At 33.5% G+C, this 25,074-nt stretch overlaps 1 long non-coding RNA gene across 1 annotated transcript; it reads right to left on the minus strand.

Annotated features, from left to right (window-relative positions):
* Positions 1–22,438: 22,438 nt before the first annotated feature.
* Positions 22,439–23,196, minus strand: LOC130946803 (uncharacterized). Its single transcript, XR_009072358.1, has 3 exons — positions 23,175–23,196; positions 23,012–23,105; positions 22,439–22,928 (listed from the first exon to the last, which is right to left on the minus strand). It is a non-coding gene; the product is annotated as an uncharacterized LOC130946803 (long non-coding RNA).
* Between the last annotated feature and the right edge of the window lie 1,878 nt (positions 23,197–25,074).

Below are 25,074 nucleotides of genomic sequence, written 5' to 3' on the forward strand. Positions count from 1 at the left end.
AATAAGCCTCAAGCTTGTGCCAAATTTGATAGCTATAGACACATCCAACCATTTTTGGCTTGAAAACTGAGTCCATAGAAGCCAATAACTAGGACGTTAGCTTTTGGTCATCTTGAATTCATTGTGTGTATTAAGAAGATTCAATCCTAGCAAGTTGATTTTCTGGGTTATCAAAACGTGCAAGAATCTTTTCTTGATGCAGATGATCTTTCCAATGCAAGTCCTCTAATAGCTGTTAGGGCTTGTTGCTCCCATGTCTTGTGGTTATTTTCTCCCAACTTATCTTGAATTGGATGAAAGGGCCTTTGCTTGAAAATCTGAAATGGAATCTGATTAAAAATTGTATTGACGGCATTTGGATCTTTGTTGCTAGAGATAGCAAAATTATCGGAAGGTGAGGCCATGGATCTTCAAAAAGAAAGAAAAACTAGACTCTAGATACTATACAGGAGTTTTAGAATTGTGAATTTTGAACGAGAGAGAGAGCAGAACACCAAAGAAAGAAAGAAAAGACAGAGAAGAGAAAAATAGAAAGCAGAAGTTAAAATTGAAAAATAATAGAGAGAGAACGAATACACTGACATATCTAAAATTACAACAGTAGCTTATATATATACACAAAATAAAGATATATATATATATATATATATATATATATATATATATATATATATATATATATAACTGTCCTACACTAAGATTCACTCAAAACAAAATATACCACCAAATAAAACCAAATTAACTACTTCTCTATTATTTCTTTAATTCTATTATGAATAAAGATTTAGAATCTTATCTTTTCACTCTTTTACAATGAATACCAACAAAAATGATATAATTTTGATTTTTATAATTTTAGCCTATGAAAATGTAATTGAATGTAAATTGATAAATTCTTGTAGTCGGATTTATTTACGTAAATAATGAAATTTTTTATTTTTTTAAAAAGGGTAAAGTATACTTTTTATCTCTGAAGTTTGATAAAAGTTTTAAAAATATTTCTAAGTTTTATTTTATTTCAATTTTATTTCAAAAGTTTTCGATTTGCATCAAATATACCCCTGACGGCTAATTTTTCAAAAAATTTAAGACTAATTTAACAACAATTTCATAAGAACAACCCTCAACATAAGCAAATGAAGCATAATTTTCATGCATTATTGTTAGATTAGTCTTAAATTTTTTGAAAATTTAGCCGTCGAAAATATATTTGATATAAATCGAAAACTTTGGAGACAAAATTAAAACAAAATAAAATTTAAGAATATTTTTAAAATTTTTGCTAAATTTTAGGAACAAAAAGTATACTTTACCCTTTAAAAAAAAAACGTCACTTCGATTGTAGTGTTTATTCACTCAACCAAATTTCGACTTTAAAATATCTATTGCTATAAGCTATTCACTTATCTTTTTTTTTTTTTTTTTGACGGATATAAGCTATTCACTTATCTTTTTTTTAATAGCTAACCTACTAAAATTAATACTATGTGACTAAGCAAATCTTTGTTATACAAAAATACGAATCAAGTTATACTTAGAAAAGAGACTTTAGTGTCCACTATCCAAATATGTAATTTTTTTAAGAATGAAAAGAAACAAAGGAAAACAGCCTAAAACTATATACCAAATGATATTTTATATTTATATTTTGTCACGCACAAATCAAATGGGTTAGCATGATCTCTATACCTAATCTAATATTAATATTTAAACACCGCGGATTACACAAATCGACAAACAATGTGAAAACCGCCATCCAAATGAATCTAAATCCAAAATTTGTTGCGTTGTAAATGCAGCATAAAGCAAAGTAACGCAAAAGCCAAGAAATATATATATGTATGCATAGATCGGGTCCATTTTGCAGAGAATATTATCTCTTGATCCTCTTAATTATACTTCTGAAATGCTTCCCCCATTCATTGGAATATAATATTTTTGTCCGTAAATATGCTTTTGTTGTCTCGTAAATTACAGTTTTAATCGTTAATTACAGTTTTAATCATATACTACGCAAAAGCCAAGAAATATATATATGGTAGATCGGGTCCATTTTGCAGAGAATATTATCTCTTGATCCTCTTAATTATACTTCTGAAATGCTTCCCCCATTCATTGGAATATAATATTTTTGTCCGTAAATATGCTTTTGTTGTCTCGTAAATTACAGTTTTAATCGTTAATTACAGTTTTAATCATATACTATGCATATAATGGAAATATAAAAAAAATTAGTATAAAATTTTCTTTCTTAAAATATCTCTTATTATATATTGAGAATAAGTAGTATGACCACAATCCAATTAATCATATGTCAAATAATTTGTTATATTATTATATTAAAATGTTAATATAATAAGATTTTTGGTTAAATTTGGAGATTTATCATTGTAACCGTGATCATAATATTGAGAGATAAATCTTTTATAATTTAATCTAAATTGTTTTTGATCATAGGATTAAAAGGACATTAATAATCCGAAAGATCAATATATATATATATATATATATATATATATATATATATATATATTATATATATATATATATATATATATATATATGGTCTTCATTGGATGAAGATTAATAGATCTCATTATTAAATTATATATATAGATGGTGCATATAGAGATATAATCATTGAACTGACTCACTTTGAGAATTCTTAATGGTTATAATTACCGTATATTTGTCAATAGGATATTCTCAAGATGAACATAGTAATAGAGTTTCCTTTGACCTACGACTGTCATAGTAATTAACAACGTATTTATTATACTTTGATTCCAGACACCTAATACCCTAGGGTGCTAGTTGAATGGATATTTGGTATGATTTAAATGCTTGTAGAATTAATGATTAGTCAATAAGGAATTCGTCAACTCTCGGTAAAGAGTTTGAGCTCTATGATTATAATGAATGAGATGAATAAAACCTTGGCCAAGGGGATTGAATGAATGAAGAAATGAGTTTCTTAAGTCATTCACAGTTCATTATAATAATGGTAACAAGTTAGAGTTTGACAATTAAACCATACTCTAAGGGTTAACCAAGAGTTGGAAAGATGGAAGGAATTATACTTTGTTCTTCTAAGGTTCTTAGTAAAAATATGTTATTTCATACTATCGGGTCGTTGAGGAGTGTTGCTAGACGCCAACCTTGATTAGAAAATTTAGTACGACTAATTTACTACCCGCTTAGTATTGAACCTATGGAGTCACATACTAACGAGTATTCTAATCTTTGCTATAGAATTATTTAATTATTATTTTGATTTGATCAAATAAATAATTATATTAATTCAAATGGAATATTATTATATTCTTTGCTAGCACCAAGAATATAATAATAGTATGATAATTGAGAATATTAAATGAGATTTGAGAATAATTAGTTATTTTATTTCTAAATTTGGATGTGATCCTAACTGATTCTGTTTTCAAATTGAATTATGATATGATTCATAAATTTGAAGGATTCAGATTTAGAATTTCAATATATGATTTAAATTTGAATTGAGATTCAAATTTAAAATTAATAACAAATCTCATACTATATATATGTACGTCAAGAGTACAAGAAAGTGACGAAAATAAAACAGAAGAGTTTTATTCCTTTACCTCTATACACATAAATGTATGTGAGCCTAATTCTTAGAGAAAAATTTTATGGCGTGCAAAGAGTTGCAAAAGGTTTCTCAATTTAGATCAAATGTCCAATGATCAAAGAATTGACAGCAAAGATTGGTCTCGGTGTAGATACGCATAGCGCCTTCGTACCATCGAAGGAGAAAGTGATTTTTACTAAAGCGTCTAAAGGTATTTTGATCTGATCTATATATTATTATTGGAATAAAGTTTAAACACAAAAATAGATCTTTAGGATTACCTTCTTTTCTTCCGCTGCGTGTTATGAACACATGGTAATCCTTCAGTGGTATCAGAGCTTTGACTTTTTGTGTTTAAATTTTATTCCTATTTAAAGTTTGTGAATTAATAGGTTTAATTCAAATATTTTTTAAGCATGTGATGTATTTATTTCCATTGAGATGGTTTTCTAATAAATTAATAGTTAATTTATTTTAATTATTTAATTGTGATTAAATTATTATTTTTTAATATAAAAGTTATATTTATAATCAAATATTTTGTTTGATTTTATTTATATATTAAATTTTATTGTGATTTTGATCACAATAAAAGGAATAAGATGCAAAATATCTTTTGTTCATTTTTTATATATATAAGTCTATATATAAAGGTCAAATTTGATTTGATAATTTTTAATGCTAAACTTATGTGCATGAAAAATCAAATTTTGATTTGATTGATGTGTTTTGAACACTATAATTTTAGAAATTAGTTTTTCTAATGTTCTTGATTATAAAGAGCGGCCTGACAACTAGGAGTTTTATTTTCAAGATAATAATCAGTATATACATTTGATGTATTAGGGATTTAATTTTATTATATTTTTACCTAGACAACCTGGGAGTATAAAATTTAATCCATGACTACTGATGAAAAATTCTCTAACAATAGAGATAAATCCTAAAAGTTAGGAGATTGTCAAACAAATAAAATTTATCTCTTGTTTACAAAGAACAACCTGACAACTAGAAAACTTGTACTCAAAGATAGAATTTATTTATGCATATGATGATGTATAAGGAGAATTAATTTTATACTTGAACCTAGACAACCTAGGAGTATAAAATATAATTCAGTTAAATAATTATCTGACAACCAGATAATTATTTGGGATTATAATTGTATGAGATACAATTTAATCATGTTTATTTAGAATAGGGATGAGTAATAACTTGACAACCAAGATACTCATTCGTGATTCTAAATAATTTTGTCAGAAATATAGATTTCTTGATTTACTTTCATATTTTAAATTTTTAAATATGCCCATTTTTGTGTGGCATACTTGAAAGTAATATATTGATAGTTGAGAATTATTCTCATGTATGAAAGAGTTATCATGGAGATGATAATTCTATTAAAAAAATATCCTCCAATAAAATTATTTTTGAAATGGTCAGAACTTTTGAAATATTTGTAATATTATTTTACATGGGTTGTTTGGACAGCCATAAATTTTAATTTCAAAGGTATCTCTCCACTATTTATTGCTGAACATCTTCAAAAGATGTGGTGTCCAAAGTAAAGTAGTATGATTATCAAAAATTTTGTTTAAACTAGTGGGAGTATTGGGCAGTATATTTTGAATTAAATAACTTTAGAAGTTGAAATGCTATTAGTCAAATGGCTTTTGCGAGAATTGTTCTTGTAAGCATTTTTGGAGATTTATTTTAATACAAACAATTTATAATTGGCCTTAATATGATTAAGGTTTGTGATCTTTTTGAAAAAACTCAATATGAGTAGTGAGGATGTTATTCAAAATTGCTCTTAAAGGTTGGTTTGACCAATAATAAAGATATTGAGTATTTTTATTATAAGAGTTTAAAGTGAAATCTCTAATATCTAATTGATATTCTATAGAAAATGAGATTCTCTCAAAGCACAAATATTAGTACTCTATGTACCCTATCATGGTATAAAAAAATGAAATTTGATTTAGTTGAGTATCATTGTTTGTTAAATATTTAGACTACATTTTAGAAATATTGCTAAATTAACAAATTTTTCACTAAATCAAATTTTTTACCATATGAGATATGAAAAAGGCATAAGCTAAAACTCAAGAATATTAAAGTTTGGAGATGTCTTATATATGTTAAGGGATTGCACAACAATAGAATTGATATTAGGTCCGATAAATGAGATTTATTGGTTACCCTAAAAAAATAATGAAATTATTTTTTTTTTATCACTCTTCTTATGACAAAGTGTCTGTGATAAGAGGTTAAACTTCTTTTTAGAGAAGGGATTCCATCTTAAAGAAAGAGTGGGAGTATAATTACTTTTATTAGGATTATATACCATTCAATAGAGGATATACTTTCTCCTGAAAGTATAAAAGGTTTGATCGTCAAACTAACTTTTTGAAAAAGTAGCCTATTTGTATAATGATACAATTCTATAAAGATAGATCTAATGGTTACTTAGATTTTTCATAATCATATTCAATAAGGATTGTCTTTAAAATAAAATTATGCATTATTGTAGTGGGAGATTTCATGTTTTGAGAAAACGTGATATTTATTATGCACTAGGTATTTTTTACAAAAGGTCAAGCAAACATGCTCAAGAGCAAAGGTGTTTAAGGTCAAAAGAGTTTTGATAAACACAAATGTGCATTAAAAATTATATACATGATTGATTGGCTCTAGTACAAGTGAGAGATTATTGAGATAATAGTATGCCCAAGGTCCAATCTATCATGATTGGCTCTCGTGCAAGTGGAAGATTGTTGGGAATAAGTAGTATGACCACAATACAATTAATCATGTGTCAAATAATTTGTTATGTTATTATATTAAAATGTTAATATAATAAGCTCCTTGGTTAAATTTAGAGATTTATCATTGTGACTGTGATCATAATATTGAGAGATAAATCTTTTATAATTTAATCTAAATTGTTCTTGATCATAGGATTATTAAAAAGGACATTAATAATCTAGAAAGATCAATATATATATATATATATATATATATATATATATATATATATATATATTATATATATATATATATATATAATGGTCTTCATTGGATGAAGATTAATAGATCTCATTTATTAAATTATATATAGATGTGCATATAGAGATATAACCATTGAACTGACTCACTTTGAGAATTCCTAATAGTTATAATTACCGTATATTTGTCAATAGGATATTCTCAAGATGAACATAGTAATAGAGTTTCCTTTGACCAGCGACTGTCATAGTAATTAACAATGTATTTATTATACTTTGATTCCGGACACCTAATACCCTAGGGTACTAGTTGAATGGATATTGGGTATGATTTAAATGCTTGTAGAATTAATGATTAGTCAATAAGGAATTCGTCAACTCTCGGTAAAGAGTTTGAGCTCTATGATTATAATGAATGAGATGAATAAAACTTTGGCCAAGGAAATTGAATGAATGAAGAAATGAGTTTCTTAAGTCATTCACAGTTCATTATAATAATGGTAACAAGTTAGAGTTTGACAATTAAACCATACTTTAAGGGTTAACCAAGAGTTGAAAAGATGGAAGGAATTATACTTTGTTCTTCTGAGGTTCTTAGTAAAAATATGTTACTTCATAATATCGGGTCGTTCAGGAGTGTTGTTAGACGCCAACCTTGATTAGTAAATTTAGTACAACTAATTTACTACCCGCTTAGTATTGAACCTATGGGGTCACACACTAACGAGTGTTCTAATCTTTGCTATAGAATTATTTAATTATTATTTTTGATTTGATCAAATAAATAATTATATTAATTCAAATGGAATATTATTATATTCTTTGCTAGCACCAAGAATATAATAATAGTATGATAATTAAGAATATTAAATGAGATTTGAGAATAATTAGTTATTCTATTTCTAAATTTGGATGTGATCCTAACTGATTCTGTTTTCAAATTGAATTATGATATGATTCATAAATTTGAAGGATTCAGATTTAGAATTTCAATATATGATTTAAATTTGAATTGAGATTCAAATTTAAAATTAATAACAAATCTCATACTATATATATGTACGTCAAGAGTACAGGAAAGTGACGAGAATAAAATAGAAGAGTTTTATTCCTTTACCTCTATACACATAAATGTATGTGAGCCTAATTCTTAGAGAAGAATTTTATGGCGTGCAAAGAGTTGCAAGAGGTTTCTCAATTTAGATAAGATGCCCATTGTCAAGGAGTTGACAGCAAAGATTGGTCTCGATGTGGATACGCATAGCGCCTTCGTACCATTGAAGGAGAAAGTAATTTTTACTAAAGCGTCTAAAGATATTTAGATCTGATCTATATATTATTATTGGAATAAAGTTTAAACACAAAAATAGATCTTTATGATTACCTTCTTTTCTTCCGCTGCGTGTTATGAACACATGGTAATCCTTCATTATATGTGTTAGTCGAAAAATATTTTCGATTAAGATGAACTAATTCGAAGTATTAAAGAGATAATTGGAATAGAAGCAGATGTCAAAAAGGTGCATGTGCAAGCATAATTGGGAGTTACTTGATATAGATTCGATTTTGGACACCTCGTTAATCGAGTGGGCATTCGAATGAGAAATCGATTTAGTTGCTAGAAACATTGAATCAAACGGTTACATAAGTGGGGAAGTTGAGGGCTTTCACCATGTGAGAAATTGATGGGTAACGTTCCATTAGCAAAAGAGCAGAAACGGTTACCAGGGAGTGATCATACAAGACAACACTGTGTAATTAATAATCGGTTACAGAAGTAGATTATAAGTATTAGAAAATTTTAGGGGATAAGGGTTGGAACTTTGCTTCAAAAATTACTCACGCACACTCACATTCCCAAAGACTTTCTGAGTCTGCTTCGAGTTAATTATCTGTAGGGTTCCTTCCATTACTTTATCTTTTCAATTTATCTTTCTGTAAACTTTACTTTTCAAGCAAATTTATGTTTCAAGTAATGATTTAATTTTCAAATGCAATTTACATTCCAGTACCTTTAATGTTTCATGTCAAAACTCCTTTGACCCAGTTGAAGGCATCTTTACTTCTTTCTTTAAATTTTAACGCACTTTTTTTCGATTTCAACTAATTTCCTTTTCAAATTTGTTGTTTTTAACTTCTTTTATTCTTTTACAAATTTTCATTTACTTTTTATTTCAATATTGGTCTAATCGAAGACATTTTGATGCACTTATATAAAACTAGTACTTGTAAAGAGGAGTAGGTTTCACTCCCAGACTATTAGATATCGAACCACCATCAATTTGCTAAAAACCGACAAAACAAATTGGCATGCCCAGTGGGACAGTGTTTAATTGAAGTGTCAAATAGTTTTTTGCTGTCATATTGGTGTATGCGATTAAGAAGTGAAAAAATCATTCACATGACTGATGAATTGTTAAATGTGAATGGTGGTTCTCCACCAATGATAGCATACCAGTAGTTGTGCAACAAGCAGACGTGACTTCACATTCGGAAGGTGTAATTGGAATTGAAAGTATAGCGGTTACTACCGTCCAGACAGGAAGTATTGGATGTAATATTCGTCTACGTGGTAATTTGCTACCACCTCCAATAACCACTGCATGGCCTCCTTATGGTCTACCTCCTGGTTATACTCCACCAGTGAGTAGTCTTCCTCCTCTTGTTCGTTTCGGGAGTATGAGTGGAGTGAATAATTCTCAAAACCCACAACAACATTCTGAGTATTCTCGTGACTATCATGTGGGATCTACGTCGAATGCCACTAATTCTATGGCAGTTTATCGACAACATGTAAAGGAAAGTCATCATGACTTAGTCAAATTATTGACTCAACAAATAACCACAATTCTAAATACTATGATGGCTGATCACGAATCGAAATTCGAACGCCTTGCTAGACAAGTTGAATGAATCACTCGAATCGTAGATTATGAGGAAGGTGAAAGGCATGATGCCAGGGAGAATAATGAAGGATTCGAAAATGTGTTTCAAAATGAAAATGATGTTTTAAATAGAGAGAATTCTTGAATAATTTCCCGTGGTCAGAATGCTGATGAGGTTCTAGCCAGATTACGGGCTAATCATGGTGGTGAACGTTATCAAGTCACTAGAATTATGGAAGAAGTGCTCAATTGAGTTGGTCTGAATGTTGGTTTTATGAATAGACCCCATTTTGTGTCTGCTTTTCCTCAAGTTGTCCAAATGACTGAAGTGCCAAAAGGGGTATAAAATCCAAAGATAATCACAAAATTTGCTGGGTAAGTTGGAGAATCAACCACTGAACATGTCGCTCGATATTTGGTTGAGATTGGAAATTTAGTCAACGATAAGAATTTGAAAATGAAGTTTTTTCCTTCTTCATTAAAGAAGATTTCATTTACTTGGTTTTCAAATCTCAGACCAAATTCAACAACGACATGGAATCAGTTGGAAAATGCTTTTCACACTTAGTTTTATCGAGGAAAATTAAATGTGGCAGTTACTGATCTAGTTGCTTTGAAACGTGAAGATGGTGAAACCATTGATGATTACATGATACGTTTCACAAATGCTAGAAGTAGATGCTTTGTGTCATTACCCGAGAGTGAAGTGGTGAAAATAACGGTTATGAGATTAGGATTTTATATGCGTCGAAAATGACTTAATGTGCATATCCCTGACCTAGCTCATTTAACTGAAAAGGTTCGGTAGGTTGAACTTATGAAAAAAAAAAAGAGAAACATAGGAATGAACAGAAGTTAAAGAGTAGGCCTTTCGCTCGAAAGGAGAAAGTTGCTTATGTGACTATGGAGTCCTCGGAAGAGGAATTCAATTTCGAGACAGAGATTGATTTGGCCGAACTAAAAAAGGGTCCTCCATATGTTTGCTCTTTACTTAAAAAGCTTCCTAGTAATGAAAAGTCAAATGAATCAAAATTGAAAAGTGGAAAGAAATATAGTTTTGATATTTCGAATTCTGATAATATTTTCGACGTGTTGCTTAAAGATAAACAATTAATTCTTCCTGAGGGTAGAACTTTACTTTCGGTGAAAGATTTGAAAGGGAAATCTTATTGTAAATTTCACCAAGAAACCAGCCATTTGACTAACAGTTGTGTTCGTTTCAAGGACTTAATTTAGAAAACTATAATGGAGGGACGTTTGAAGTTTGACGATGGAAAGAGGTAAATGAAAGTGGATGTTGATCTTTTCGATACGAATGCTAGTTTTGTTGAACCATATTTCGGAGTGAATATGATTGGTATGTCTTACTACTTTGATGTGGCTCTTGATTATTTCGAGTCACAAGTTCGATCGGTGTATCCTCGAGTAGGAGATGGCCTGCTAGACTTTTTGGTACAGCAAAAAATTAAAGATCGTGACATGTTTTTATGTCAACGATGTAACGCTGTATTCGATGCTGAAGCTGTAGCAATTTTTAAGAAAGAGAGAATGAAAAATGTGTTAGCTCATAGAGAAGAGCAAGCTTGTTAGAGGCAGCCAATTCGGTGTATAGAGGGTCAAAGCTCTAAGACCCCTCAACAAAATGTGGTTGGACCTTTGAGCTGTTCTCAGGCTATAGGCGTCCAATAGATTCGGAACTGTCAGGAATTTCAGAATCGAGATGCTCTGTATTGACGGAACCCTCAGTGGGGACATCGAGGACCGCCTCGAAACTAGTACCCCTATTACCAAAGGGGTAGAGGTAGAAGGAACCTTAATCAGAACAAAAAGCCTCAAGCAAACATAGCCAAGGGGGCAACACCTTCCGTGCATTCTCGAATTGTCTTTCCTTCTGATGGAGAGACATGCCCAAAGGGAATTCCATCTCCTTTAAAGAAGGAGAAAAGAAAGGCAATAGCCCATTCTTCAGGGGTCGACAAAGGCAAAGAGGCTGATCTGGATGAAGAGTATTTCAAGGAAGGTGATGATGAAATGGTTGGAACGATTTCGATTATTCCAACTGAGTATCTGGGGAAATATGAAGGTGACCCAGAGGAAGACTATGACATGAAAGCCAAAGAAGCTTTTTCGTTCATCCGATATGATGATGAACCAGGTTATTTTTTAAGGTCAACTGAAAGGCAGAAATCCCATCTCTGCCTACTCCATATCACCACTACTCTAAGTGGGATTAAAGTAAATAAAGTTCTGATTGATGGTGGAGCAGCAATAAGTCTCCTGCCAGAAAGGATGCTGATGAAAGTGAGAAAGCATCCTGATGATCTAGTCTCTACTAACATTGATGTGACAGACTTTAGTGGTTCTGTTACTTTGGGAGTGAAGGTTGGATCATCCGAATGAAATACTGTGTTCGTGGTGGTACCATCAAAAGTAAGTTACAATGCTTTAGGGCGAGATTGGATCCATGGTATTGGAGTTGTACCTTCGACTGTGCATCAAAGCGTCCTTCTTTGGACAGAGGATGGCAAACCTGAGATTGTTAAGGCATGTTCGAATCTTTATGTCGAGCAACTGCATGTCAATTTCAGGATGTATAATCCAAAACCGAAGCCTTTGAATGTTGACAGGACGCTGAACTCTTATAATTGCGAAGGTTGTTACTTATCCTCGGAGTGTCTAACAGTGAAGTTACGCTACCCATAGTTGAATGTGAACCCGATGGCTGGGATTGTCTTTCTTAAGGGTTGCTGAAGGATTGCTCTATGGACCAGGTTCAGGATGTTTCAGACTACCTGGTAAATTTACATAATTATTTAAATAATTATCTTTCTGTAGGAAATAAAAGTGGTTCCTCTGATGAAGTGGAATCATTTAGGAATGCAAGTTCTTTAAGTATTGTAGCAACTTGATGCCGTTTATCGAGTTTTATCGTGGTTTTAGTTTTTCTTCTTCATGTAATGCAATTAGTGTTTCAAGACAAACTGATGATTTAATAGCAGAGGCACATTGTGTTGAAAATCAAGTAGATATAAATCTAGTAAATGATTTAGTATATTCTGTTTCTAATGAATCTATTGATTTCTCTTTTGATTGCATCTATGATTTAGAACCTTTGGATTTTGAAAAATATTCAGTAAAGGTTGATGATCATTTCAAAGGGTTTGAATCTCAAGATCCATTAGAAGAAATTAATTTAGGATTTATTGAGGATGTTCGAATTACTTATATCTGTAAGGGTCTTGTAGATCCTTTTCGAACTGAACCCTTCCATCTTTTACATGAATTTAAAGATTATTTTGCTTGGAATTATCATGAGATACCTGGTCTTGATCGTTCTCTTGTAGAGCATCGATTAGCACTGAAACCAAATGCTCGACCTGTGAAGCAAATCCCTCGTTGTTTTGCTCCAGAAATTAATCAAAAGATTAAAGAAGAAATAGAACGTTTGATTAAAGCAAAGTTCATTCGAACTGCACGATATGTTGAATGGGTTTCAAATATTGTGCCTGTAATGAAGAAGAACAGAAAGCTAAGAATATGCATTAATTTTTGAGATCTGAATAATGTTACTCCAAAGGATGAGTATTTTATGCCAATTGTAGATATGTTGATCGATTCTACAGCGGAAAATGAAATTTTAAGTTTTATGGACGGTTATTCAGGATATAACCAAATCTTCATTGCAGAAGATGATGTGTCCAAAAATGCCTTTCGTTGTCCTGGGGCGTTAGGCACTTATGAATGGGTAGTTATGCCCTTCGGTTTGAAAAATGCTGGTGCAACTTATCAGCGAGCAATGAATGCTATATTTCATGAGTTTATTGGGAAATTTATGGAGGTATATATCGATGACATTATGGTCAAATTGATTTCGGTGAATTAGCACATTGATCACCTAAGGAAAGCATTTGTCACCATGAGGAAGAAAGGATTAAAAATAAATCCTTTGAAATGTGCTTTAGTGTATCGGCTGGAAAATTCCAAGGTTTTGTTGTTCATAAAAAAAGGAATTGCAATCGATAAAAATAAAGTCGATGCAATATTAGCATTATCTGTGCCCAAATCGAAAAAAGAAGTGCAATCCTTCCTAGGAAAGATGAATTACCTCAGAAGGTTCATTTTGAATCTTTCTGATCGAACTCGAGTGTTTGCACCTTTAGTGAAACTAAAGAATGACTCACAGTTCGAATGGACAAATGAGCATCAACTAGCATTCGATTCGATTAAGGCTTATTTATCTAAGGCTCCGATTATGGCAAACGTTCGTCCACATGAGCCCTTGAAATTATACATCACAGCATCTATAAATACAATTTGATGTATGTTAGCCCAAGATAACGAGAATGGGCATAAACGGGCAGTTTATTACCTTAGTCGATTTCTGACTAATATCGAGACGAGGTATTCCTCGATAGAGAAATTGTGTTTGTGTCTATACTATGCTTGTATGAAATTAAAGTATTATATGGTGGCTGAATCAGTAAAGGTTATAGCACAAACTGATCTTGTCAAATATATGTTGAGTTTTTTGATGTTACAAGGGCATTTAGGAAAATGGATGCTAGCTTTGACCGAATTTGATTTACAATATGTCCCGGCTAAAGCTGTGAAAGGTCGGGTCAATGCAGACTTTCTTATTGATAATTCGAATAATCTAAATGACTAGGGGGCAAATGTAATCAACATTGAAGTTGGTTATTGGAAGTTATATTTTGATGATCGAAGCATCAAGATGGTGTGGGGGTTGGAATTCTTATTATCTCCCCAGAGGGAATTCCATCAGAATTCTTGTTTGAGTTTAAATATCCTTACTCGACTAATGTGGCAGAGTATGAAGCTTTGATTCTGGGTCTCAAAATATTAATTAGTAGAGGGGCTTTGGAAGTCCAAATACTAGGGGATTCTTAGTTAGTTTTAAAGCAGTTATCGAAGGAGTTTAAATGCAATAATAAGAAATTGCAAAAATATTTAACAACGGCTTGGGAGTTGTTAACCTCCTTTCGAAAAGTTTCTTTGGTTCACATCCTAAGGATTCATAATGAAATTGCTAATGAATTAGCCCAAATTGCTTCGAGATATAGAATCCGTCCAAAAACTTTTAAAAAATTGGCTAGTGTTCATCAAATTTTAGTGCCTGCGAATGAAAGAGAGGCTTTGTGTATATATGAATGGGAAGATAATGATTGGAGAAAGCCTATTGCTGAGTATTTGAAGAATCCCAGCACTCCAGTTGAAAGAACGATAAAATTGCATGCGATGAATTTTGTCATAATGGCTGATGAGTTGTATAAGAAAGGGATCAATGGAAGTTTGTCGAGGTGTCTAAGCCAAGATGATAAGGATATCGCTTTTGGTGAAGTCCATAAAGGGATATGTGGGGCCTATCAAGCTGGAAAGAAAATGAAATGGGTGTTATATCGCAACCACATGTATTGGCCAACTATGATCAAAGATTGTATCGAATATGTAAAGGCGTGTCTAGAGTGTCAAAAGCATGGTTCGATACAACAGATCCCAGCATCTGAGTTGCATTCGATCATAAAGCCATAGCCATTTAGAGGTTGGGTTTTGGATCGAATTGGTTTGATTCACCCTCCTTCATCGAAACATCATAAATTTATCTTGGTTGCAATTGATTATTTCACGAAATGGGTTGAAGCGGTTCCCCTAATAGAAGTTGGTCAAAATGAAATAATAGACTTTATTGAAGAACATATAATCCGTCGATTTAGAATCCCTCAAACATTGAGCACTGATCAAGGGACTATGTTTACTGTTCAGCAAATTACAAATTTTGTAGCCTCAAGGAATATCAACATGGTTACTTTAACCCCTTATTATGCACAGGCCAATGGGCAAGTGGAGGCAGCGAATAAAATCCTGATAAGTTTGATCAACAAATAGATCGGGAACAGACCTCAAACGTGTCATGAAATGTTAAGCCAAGTATTATGGTCTTAATGAAACTCACCCAGAAGGTCGACAGGTACGTCACCTTATAAATTAGTTTATGGTCATGATATTGTACTCCCATTAGAAATCAATTTAGATACTTTAAGGGTATTGAAACAGAATGACTTGCTAGTCGATGATTATTGGAATGCTATGTTCGATGAGTTAAATGAATTAGATTCAGAGCAAATATTGGCACTGGAGAATATGATTCGACAAAAAGAAAGTGTTGCTCGAAATTATAATCGTTGAATAACAGAAAAATGCTTTAGTATAGGTGAGTTGGTTTTGAAAGTTATTTTGCCAATAGAAAAGAAATCGAGATTTCTTGGCAAATGGTCCCACGCCTGGGAAGGTCCTTTCCAAGTGATATGATTGTATTCAGGAAATGCATACCAAATCAAATATATTGAATCGGGAAATATAATCAACTCGATCAATGGTAAGTACTTAAAGCAATATCATTGTTTGAATCAAAATTAACTTGCATAAGTCTAAGAGAAAGGGAAATCATTACAAATACTGGAATTTAAGGAGAAGAAATATGATGTGCCATGAGTTTTGCCAAGTCTGAGCGTAGCTTTGTCCTTTCATTGTCCAGAACTGAAAGTGCCTCAGCATGCTTAAATTTCTCGTATTGGACCTTGTCAAGTTCTTTCCCAAATTCTTCTTATTTGGTCTCAATAGAAATAATCTCTTGAATGAGTTGTTGTTGTTCTTGCTGAGCAGTAGCCAGAGGTGTAGCTATATCAGCTCTTCTCTTTCGTATTTTGGCAAAATTTTCATTGATCTAGGTTAATTCTGCTTCAATTTTTATCTCTTCCTTATCATAATGGGCTTGAACAGAAATAGCCTGAGAGATTCTCAAATCAAATTTACCACAGGAGGCTTTGATTGGTTGGAGGGTTGCAGTGTAACCTTTTACCTCGGTTTCAATCTTAGCTTCCTCGCTTTCGATTTCTTGAAGTTTGTTCTGGATAGCTACGCGGTTGTTGGCAATTTGTTTGAATTGATGGACTATGGCAAAATGTGGAGTAGGAGCCGGTAGTTCAAAGGCAGAGTTCAAAAGGTCAGACAAAAGCTTGTTGAGAGCTACATCATTGATTGATCCAATTAGTAGGTGAATGGTTCAACAGCTTGAGGAGTGATAAAAGTTGTCAACATTCAACTCGAGTGAAGGACCAGATGTATAAGGTTTGGGAAGTATCGGGACAGGAATAGGTACTTCATCTTCTTGGATAGCTTGATTTAGAATGGAGATCAGACTAGCCAAAGTGGCGCTTGTAGGTTCGGAAGAAACGCCCAAACCTCCAGATCCTTGATCAAGGGGAGTTTGAAATTCAGCTTATTGAGGAGGACTGGATGATCCCAGAGAAAGAAGGAAAGTTCTCCAAGACTTTGGATGGAGGAGAATCAGAAGTAGTGATTTCAGCAACTCGAGAGAAAGAATCAGAGTCGGGGGCTACCTGGCCTTCAACAGAAAGCGCAGCCTGGTTGGTTGGAGAAGTATGTCCAAGGATCAGAGTTTGTGTTGGAGAGTGCTGAGTGTGCTTCTTTGTCAAGTCGACTACTTGTGTTCCAGTTTGAAAAGGAAAAGCGACTCACATTCATAGACTATATCTTTGATTCTGTATCAAATAAATATAAACACTGTTTATACTAAAGTTTTTATTCAACTGCAAAAGAAATTACAAAAAAATACAATTAACAACAAAAAAAATTACTAATTGATTATATAGTACATATTTGTATTATTATATACATTTTTATTCTATGAAATCATCAAGAAAGAATGACAAATTATAAAATTAAACAAAATGCTATAACTCTCAAACTTAGACTTATGAAATATAAAAGAAACATTATATATAACCTTTAGTAACACAAAATTAATTATTGATATCAATATCAATTTGTCACTAATTAATACACACATGCATTTTAGAGCATTTTAACAAAGCTATTTAAGTTAGTATCATATTTATAGCAATTAGAATCATAAATTTACGTTTAATTTTTTATTATTGATATTAATATTAATTTGTCACTAATTATGTTTAATTAAAAATTATATTATAATAATTGACAATGATAATTAATATAATTAGAATGATTGAAAATATTAATAATTGACAATTAGTCTAGTTATGAATTAAATATTGGTTTTCATATAGAATTATAAAGATACTTTTCTAAAATAAATTCATAAGAGAGTCGTATGCATACTAGCACCAGAATGTGGCAGGTCAGTATTCTTGGTAGTATAATACTACCTGTTGGAAAATAATATAATGATATAATAGATATTGTAAAAAGGAAAAGCAACAAAATTTATTATATGAACACCGACAAATAGAATTAGTAAATACAAAATAATTTTTTATATTACTTATCTAACCAGAGAAAGTGAACGCAAAAAGTTAGAAATTTTAGCTATAAGTGAAGATTATATTACGTAATCACATTTGCGTTAGAGAGAAAAAATTAGCCTAACAAAAAAGTGAAACTTTCACCCGTAAGCCTTAAACCCTTAAAATTTTTACATCCTAAACCCTAAACCCTCATCCTTAAAATTTCTAAATCCTAAACCATAAACCCTATACTCTATATACTAAACCACAAACCCTAGATCGTGAACCCTAAACTTTAAACTCTAACAAAAAATCCAAAACCCTTAAAATCCAAAAACTTAAGCCTAAACCCTAAACTAATACCAACAAGAGTTCACAGATATAGAAATTAGGCTTTATGGTCTTACGCATAAGGTTTATGGATTATCATTTATGTGTTACGATTTATAGATTTACAGTTTACAATTTAGTATTTATCATTCAGGTTATCAGGTTTATGGTTTGCAGTATAGTGTTCACAGTTTATCTTTAGCGAAATTATTGTTTGTAGTTTAGGAGTTAGGGTTTATGATTATACGTTATCAATTCATAAATGACCATATGTGGTCTATGGCTACTAGTTTCATTTTTGGGCATCATACACTACAAGAAAACAGCTCTATTGCCACGCTTTTAAAGCGTGAAAAAAAGCTGAAAAAGCGTGGCGATAGCTTTTTGCCACGCTTTTTGAGCTATCTCCACACTTTTGGTGACCTATTGTCACGCTTCTTTTTTCGCCATGATTTTTATAAATTGCCACGTTTAAAAGCGTGGCCATATCTCCCATATACGGCCACGCTTTTATGTGAGATACGGCCATGCTTTCAAAGCGTGGTCATATGTAAGATACGGCCATGCTTTTGAATCGTGCCAATAGAGAGAGATACGGCCACGCTTTTAAAGCGTGGCAATAGCGCCATATGGCGACGCTTTTAAAGCGTGGCTATTGCGAGATATGTCCACGCTTTGAAAGCGTGGCGATAGCCTAATTAAGTTAAAAAATCATTATTTTGACTTTACCTTTATCGCTGCACTATAAATTTTTAGTCTTATTTTATTACCAAACCTATAAATCTAGTATGCAATTTTTATTACAAGAAAAATCAAACAGCAATTACTGACATATAATTTTTGATATAATTATTTTATCGGAAAAGCTCTGCATACAAGCCATTAGGGCTTGTATGCTCTACAAGTACATTAAACAAATACGCGCTGCTCCACGTACGTTGATTACACGCGCTATATAACATCCCGCGTATATCTAACTACCAAATTTAAAATATTTGTTTCCTTCTTCGTTTTCGATATTTTGAGATTTGGGTGTTCTTCTTCTCACGCGTCTTCCCTCCTTCTTCTCCATCGTTCTTTTGCTGTCCTTTTCTCACTGGTATGTTCTTCGTTTACGTTACCTTTTTCTCTCTCTGCAACTCGACCTTCGTTTTCTATTTTGATTTGTTGTTTTCTGAAATCAAAGTTTGAACTCGTTTTGAAGATAATGGATCATTCAACCTCTGATTGTCAGCTGAATCCAGACGAAGTGGATTATGAGTTTGAATTTGACGAATTTCCTGAGGTTTGATTTACATAAGATTAGTTTGATTTTTCTTTCAGTAATTGGTATAGCATTGTGCAGTTGAAAAATTGCTGAACATTGACTGTGAAAGTAACACGTTAACATGAATCTGTCCATTCAATGTATTAGTTGTGACTAATTACCTGGAATTTATAGCAGACGCTCGGGTGTAGATCAATTCTTCTTTGGGTGTATTTTAGCTAGAAGTGTGGGTGTATCTACACTTTACTGGTTTTTTGTTATTTTAATTGAGTTGTTGTTGTTCAAGTGTATTATATCAGACACGATTGGGGTTTTTTTTTTTGACATGGTGTATTCTGCAGCCTGTATTTACAGTTTATGGCTTTAAAGGTCATTCTGTAGTTGAGTTGTTGCGGCTCGGGTGTATCATATTAGACATAATTGGGTGTATTTGAATCATATCTATGGGTGTATTTACAGTCTGACACGGTGTATTGTGCAGCCTCTCACGGTTGTTGATGACGAGCTTGTTCCGAAGGTCGGAATGACCTTTACCACCCTTGAAGATGCTGGAAAATTTTACAAGGACTACGCCAAGGCTGCAGGTTTCTCTACAAGAGTTCGGTGCACAAATAGGAAGGGAAACGAGATTAAGAATCAACTGATTACATGTAGCAGAGAGGGAAAATGGAAATCTAAAATATCTCCGACCGAGAAGACCAATCCGACAGCCGGTCTAAACTGTCCTGTAAGAATTTATATACACACATTGAAGGATTTCGGTGCTTGGATCATTTCAAAGGTTGTGCTGGATCATTCACACCCCTGCTGTCCAAGCAAAGCAGAGATGCTCAAACAGCACAGGAAACTAAGCATGTCCATTCGTCGTACGATAGAGAATAACGAGGAGGTAGGTATCAGACCAAGCAAAACCTACCAATCATTTGTTGCTGCTGCCGGGGGTCACCGCGAGTTAAACTTTATCGAAAAGGACGTGAGGAATTACATTACCAGGAAAGTGCGGAATGTTTCCGAACAAGAAGATGCAAAGGAATTTGGAAAATATTTCTTAAGAATGAAAGAGAAGAATCCGAATTTCTTTTTTGAGCTCGAACTTGAGGAGGATCAATCGATTAAGCTGGCTTTTTGGGCCGATGCCAGAAGCAGAGCCGCCTTTGAGTATTTCCTACAATACAAACAGGTAACAAACTGTCCTGTTTATGATGCTAATTAATTTATTTTTACGAATCCGCAGCAGAGGTGTATATTGGCTGTTTCATTGGGTGTATTCGAAGCATTTGTTAGGGTGTACCTAATGATTTTGCATTCTGGACCATGGTAATTTGTTTAAGGTATAATTTGGTCTGTGGTTTTTGTCGGGGTGAATCACCACGGTCAGTCAACACTTCTCGGATGCTCTTGATGAAGAAGAAATTGAATCATTCAAATGGTTATTTCAATGTTGGCTTCGTTGCATGGGAGGAAACGCCCGAAAGGGTTTCTCACGATCAGTGCGCATCAATGAAAAGGGCTTTAGAGGCCTGTATGCCAACAACAGTTCACGCTGGTGTATTTGGCACATCATGAAGAAGATTCTAAGCAAATTAAACGGGTACAAGGGACATGCGATATCGAACAAGAAATGAGCCATGTTGTTTGGAACTCTCATAGCAAAGGCTCATTCGATAGGAATTGGAACGATTTTCTGCTAAATTTTGGTCTTGCGACAACAAGTGGCTTTAGGTAATGTTTTTAAAATCGCAGCAGAGGTGTAATTGTATGTTCTCTCGGGTGTATTTTACAGTTTGTGTTTGGGTGTTTTATGCAGATCTGTACGAAGACGTCACATATGGGTTCCTATCTATCTGGATCACCACTTCTGGGCAGGGATGAGAAGCACACAAAGGAGCGAGCATGCATTCATTTTTTAACAAGTACATCACCCGGAACAGCTCGCTTTCAGTTCGTCAAACAATACGATAATTGCCTCGGAAGTAGGGAGCAAGCAGAGAGAAATCAGACGCTGCAGATTTTCATACGGTCATACCGTGTGCAACCAAATCCTCCATTGAAGCTCAGTTTCAAGATGCGTACCTCATGCAAAGTTTAGGGAAGTCCAAGCCAATTCAAAAGAAAGGCGAATTGCATCACCAGATTAAAGAATTCCGCTCTAGGCTATTCAATATACGAAGTCGGAGAACAAGTTTCCAGCTCAATATTCAACAAGTTCGCTGTTACCTACGACTCAGTCGCAGCCGAGGTAAAATGCCAATGCTTATTATTCGAGTCGAGAGGGATACTGTGCCGTCACGCACTAAGCGTGTTAAGCTTCGAACAAGTAAGCCAGTGTCCCCTAGATATACTGGAACGATGGAGCAAGAAGGTAAAGAGGCGACACACACACATCAAGAGCAGCCACGACGAGCCACTAATGGAGCCAGAAGCAAGAGGTTCGACCAATTGGTTTTTCGTTCGCAAAATATTTGCGAATTTGCCTCCGAATCGGAGGAGCTGACTGCAATTCTACACCGTACGTACGATACGTCATGGCCGAGATGGAAGCATTAAAAGCCAAAAGGAAGGGAGATCTTCTTTATCCCACGAAGACGCCAACTTGGAATCCGTTAACGAGCTTCAAAGCCCGCCAAAGATTCGAACAAGAGGACGTCCAAAAAACAGGCTAGGTTCAAAGCTAGAGAAACATTGCAAATGCCAAGAAAAGAAAAGACGAAAGTTTTAAGCGAGGTACAAGGAAATGTTCTTTAAATTTGTGGCAATTGAGTTTTATTTTGTCGTTAATAGTTTTAGCTAATGTGTGAGTGTTATTATATTCAGATAAACATGTTTGATGCTGCATCAGCGGCGCATTCAAATTCCAACCAATATCAAGGACACGTTATAATTATCAGCTCAGGGTACCAGCGGCAGGGGATAATTCTTTGGGTGTATAGTTTTATAGAATATGGGTAAAAGCTCTGTTTCTTTTGGGTGTATTTTTGTTAATTCACAATTTACATATAGACACATATATAGATACATATAGAACAAAAGCTGTAAAAATTCGCATGTTATGAGTGTATATTTCATTTGATGTTTTTCTTCATATTTTAGTACATGTAATTCATACATTTTGAGTACAGCGCAGACAGTTGGGTGTATAGTTTACGCAATCTTGGGTGTATTATTAGACTTGCGTTGGGTGTAACAGTTTATAATTTGCGTTCACCACCTGTAATACAGTTTTTAAATACATCACAGACAGTTTACCAGTACAGATAGTTTAACTATGGAAAAAAATATACATGAAATAGAAGTTGTTGATAATTGGCAAATATTTACATCATTTGTTTAAATTACAAACTACGCAGCAGTTGGATTACCCAGTTTCTATATCAGCAGAATAATCTGACAAAACGGACTCAATAATACAGAGGATGACTTCGACAGCCTTATAGCACTACTCTCTCTAATTGCCCGATTTCTCTGTTTATTCATCTCACTGAATAGTATCCGGGAAGCATACTCCACTCTATAGTGGTCCACCTCCTCCTACAATTAAAAAGTATATTCTGTTTAAACAGCAATATTAATTCAGTAAAGTAATACAGTTATATAGTTCTAAAGACAGTTACCTGTGGCCAATTATCCCATTCATACTTCCTCTTTTTGATATTTTTCGGCTCAATTAACTCAAGCCACTTCATAACGTAGATAGCGCAGTCATAGCTGAAAACGAAGAAAATAAATTACAAATCTCATTTAGGAAAGTTTAATGTCAGACTCACAAATTTATACCTTGTTTTTTTGCCCTGTTTTTAACATATGATGCTTTAATTTCCTTTCCTTCTCGCCTTTCTCCAGAGGTTTCCCGCCGGCATATGTTATCAATCTGAAAATACATATCCCTTAAATACCAAAACAAATCAGTAATACACCCGAATGAATGCACAGGATACACCCAACTGAATAAAATATACACCCAATACAACCTTTGAAATAGACCTATCTATTAAAGTAAAGAAGACAGAGGCAACTTACAGTGAATTATTAATGTCCTTTCTCTCATCGCTTGGAGCTTTTTTGTGTAGCGGGTCAAGTATTTGATATTTCCGCTTTGTTGTATTTATTAGCCATAACCACCCAATGTCCCGAGTGGCAAACAGGAGCAAAAATCTGAAGGATTGCCACATTTCAACAGTGTGTTATTTTATTTGGCATATAATAAATAAAGCGTACTAACAAATTTAGCAAACAAAAACTTACATATGGATGCGAACTTAATTTTTTTCTATCTATGAAGTGAATGAAACTCGGGTAGGCTTCCACCCTGAATTCCTTTTCCGTTTTTCGGGGATATGAATTCCCCCTTTGGGTGATCCGAAAGTGCCATGCTCTGCAGGAATTGCGAAACAAAAATGAAATACTGAAAATACACAACTTACACCCAATCGAACCCAAAAAATACACCCAAATCAATGTAGAAAATACACCCAAAGTTCGTAGAAGTAACACTTACCACAATATCGGAGGGAGACAGTATATTTGTTCCTGAAACCTCTTTTCATTTTTCTGGTTTAGGATGAGGCAGATGGCAGATACAATCTAGAAATATATGCCGAAATCAATTTTACATTAATAAACATTGCAGTTTACTTTGGTGTAAAAACATTAATGTTAGTCTAATATTACCTGAGATTCTATATCACTTTTTGCCTGGAGGGATGCAAGGTGCGATCTGATCAAAATGTATTCTCCTTTGCCAATCAGATTGCAAATCTCCTCATACTCGTCAGTATTGCCATTTGCGTCTTCCTTCAGTCTCGTCCCCCAGATGTAGCACTTTTGTTTCATATCATCTGTAATTTGATTTATTCCCCCTGGAGTTTCAAACTTTGCAGAACTTTCTCCCCCAGTCTCCCTCTGAATTTGTGGACTTTCTTTTGTTCCCTTCGCCGCATTACTTGCTAATTTTTGGACCAAAGTGTCTAATTGTTCTAGCATACTTGCAGTTTCTGGAAATTTTTCCTTTTCTGTCTCCTGCGTTGACGCCCCCTCCTGGCTTGAATCAGTCAGTCCAAGGCTGAATGATGGCATCCCTGAATCTGTTTTAGGAACATAGGTTGCTGTCCGTGCCATCATCAACAGGGGCAGCAGCGACTTCTGCGGCTGGATGACTGTGTCATGATGTATAAGAATAAGAGTAAAAATAATAATATACGGATGATAAGCAAAGATTGATTTTAGTCTGATGAACTTACATTTTAGTTGGAGCTGGGGGAAGCGTGGGTGTGATTTCTTGAAGTTTCTTGGGGGATTCAGGAGTGTTTTCTGTATTCCCTTCAATCCGTAGCATAGGGGTTGGTTCGAAATCTGTCTCAAAGGTTGTTTGGGATGCCGGCACAAAAACCTGGATCGGGACTATTGTAAGCGCTTCCGACGGTGTTTGTGTTCCCTCACAACCATCATATTCGAGTCAGTCGGACTCAACCTAAAATAACCCAAAAAATGTAAAAAATACACCCGAACAATTCAAAAAGAAGACAGGCTTTGTTTTTTGAGAACTTACATAGTTGCAGTTTTTACTTTTTTTTGCTGCCTTTTTTTTCTTGAATAAAATAATAAAGAGCTTTTTTTTCTAAAAAAAATATATACAGAATTAGAAGTGGAAGGTAATAGAAGAACAAAAGTAACGGTT

This window comes from Arachis stenosperma, chromosome 8 (assembly GCF_014773155.1).
Source record: "Arachis stenosperma cultivar V10309 chromosome 8, arast.V10309.gnm1.PFL2, whole genome shotgun sequence".
NCBI lineage: Eukaryota > Viridiplantae > Streptophyta > Magnoliopsida > Fabales > Fabaceae > Arachis > Arachis stenosperma.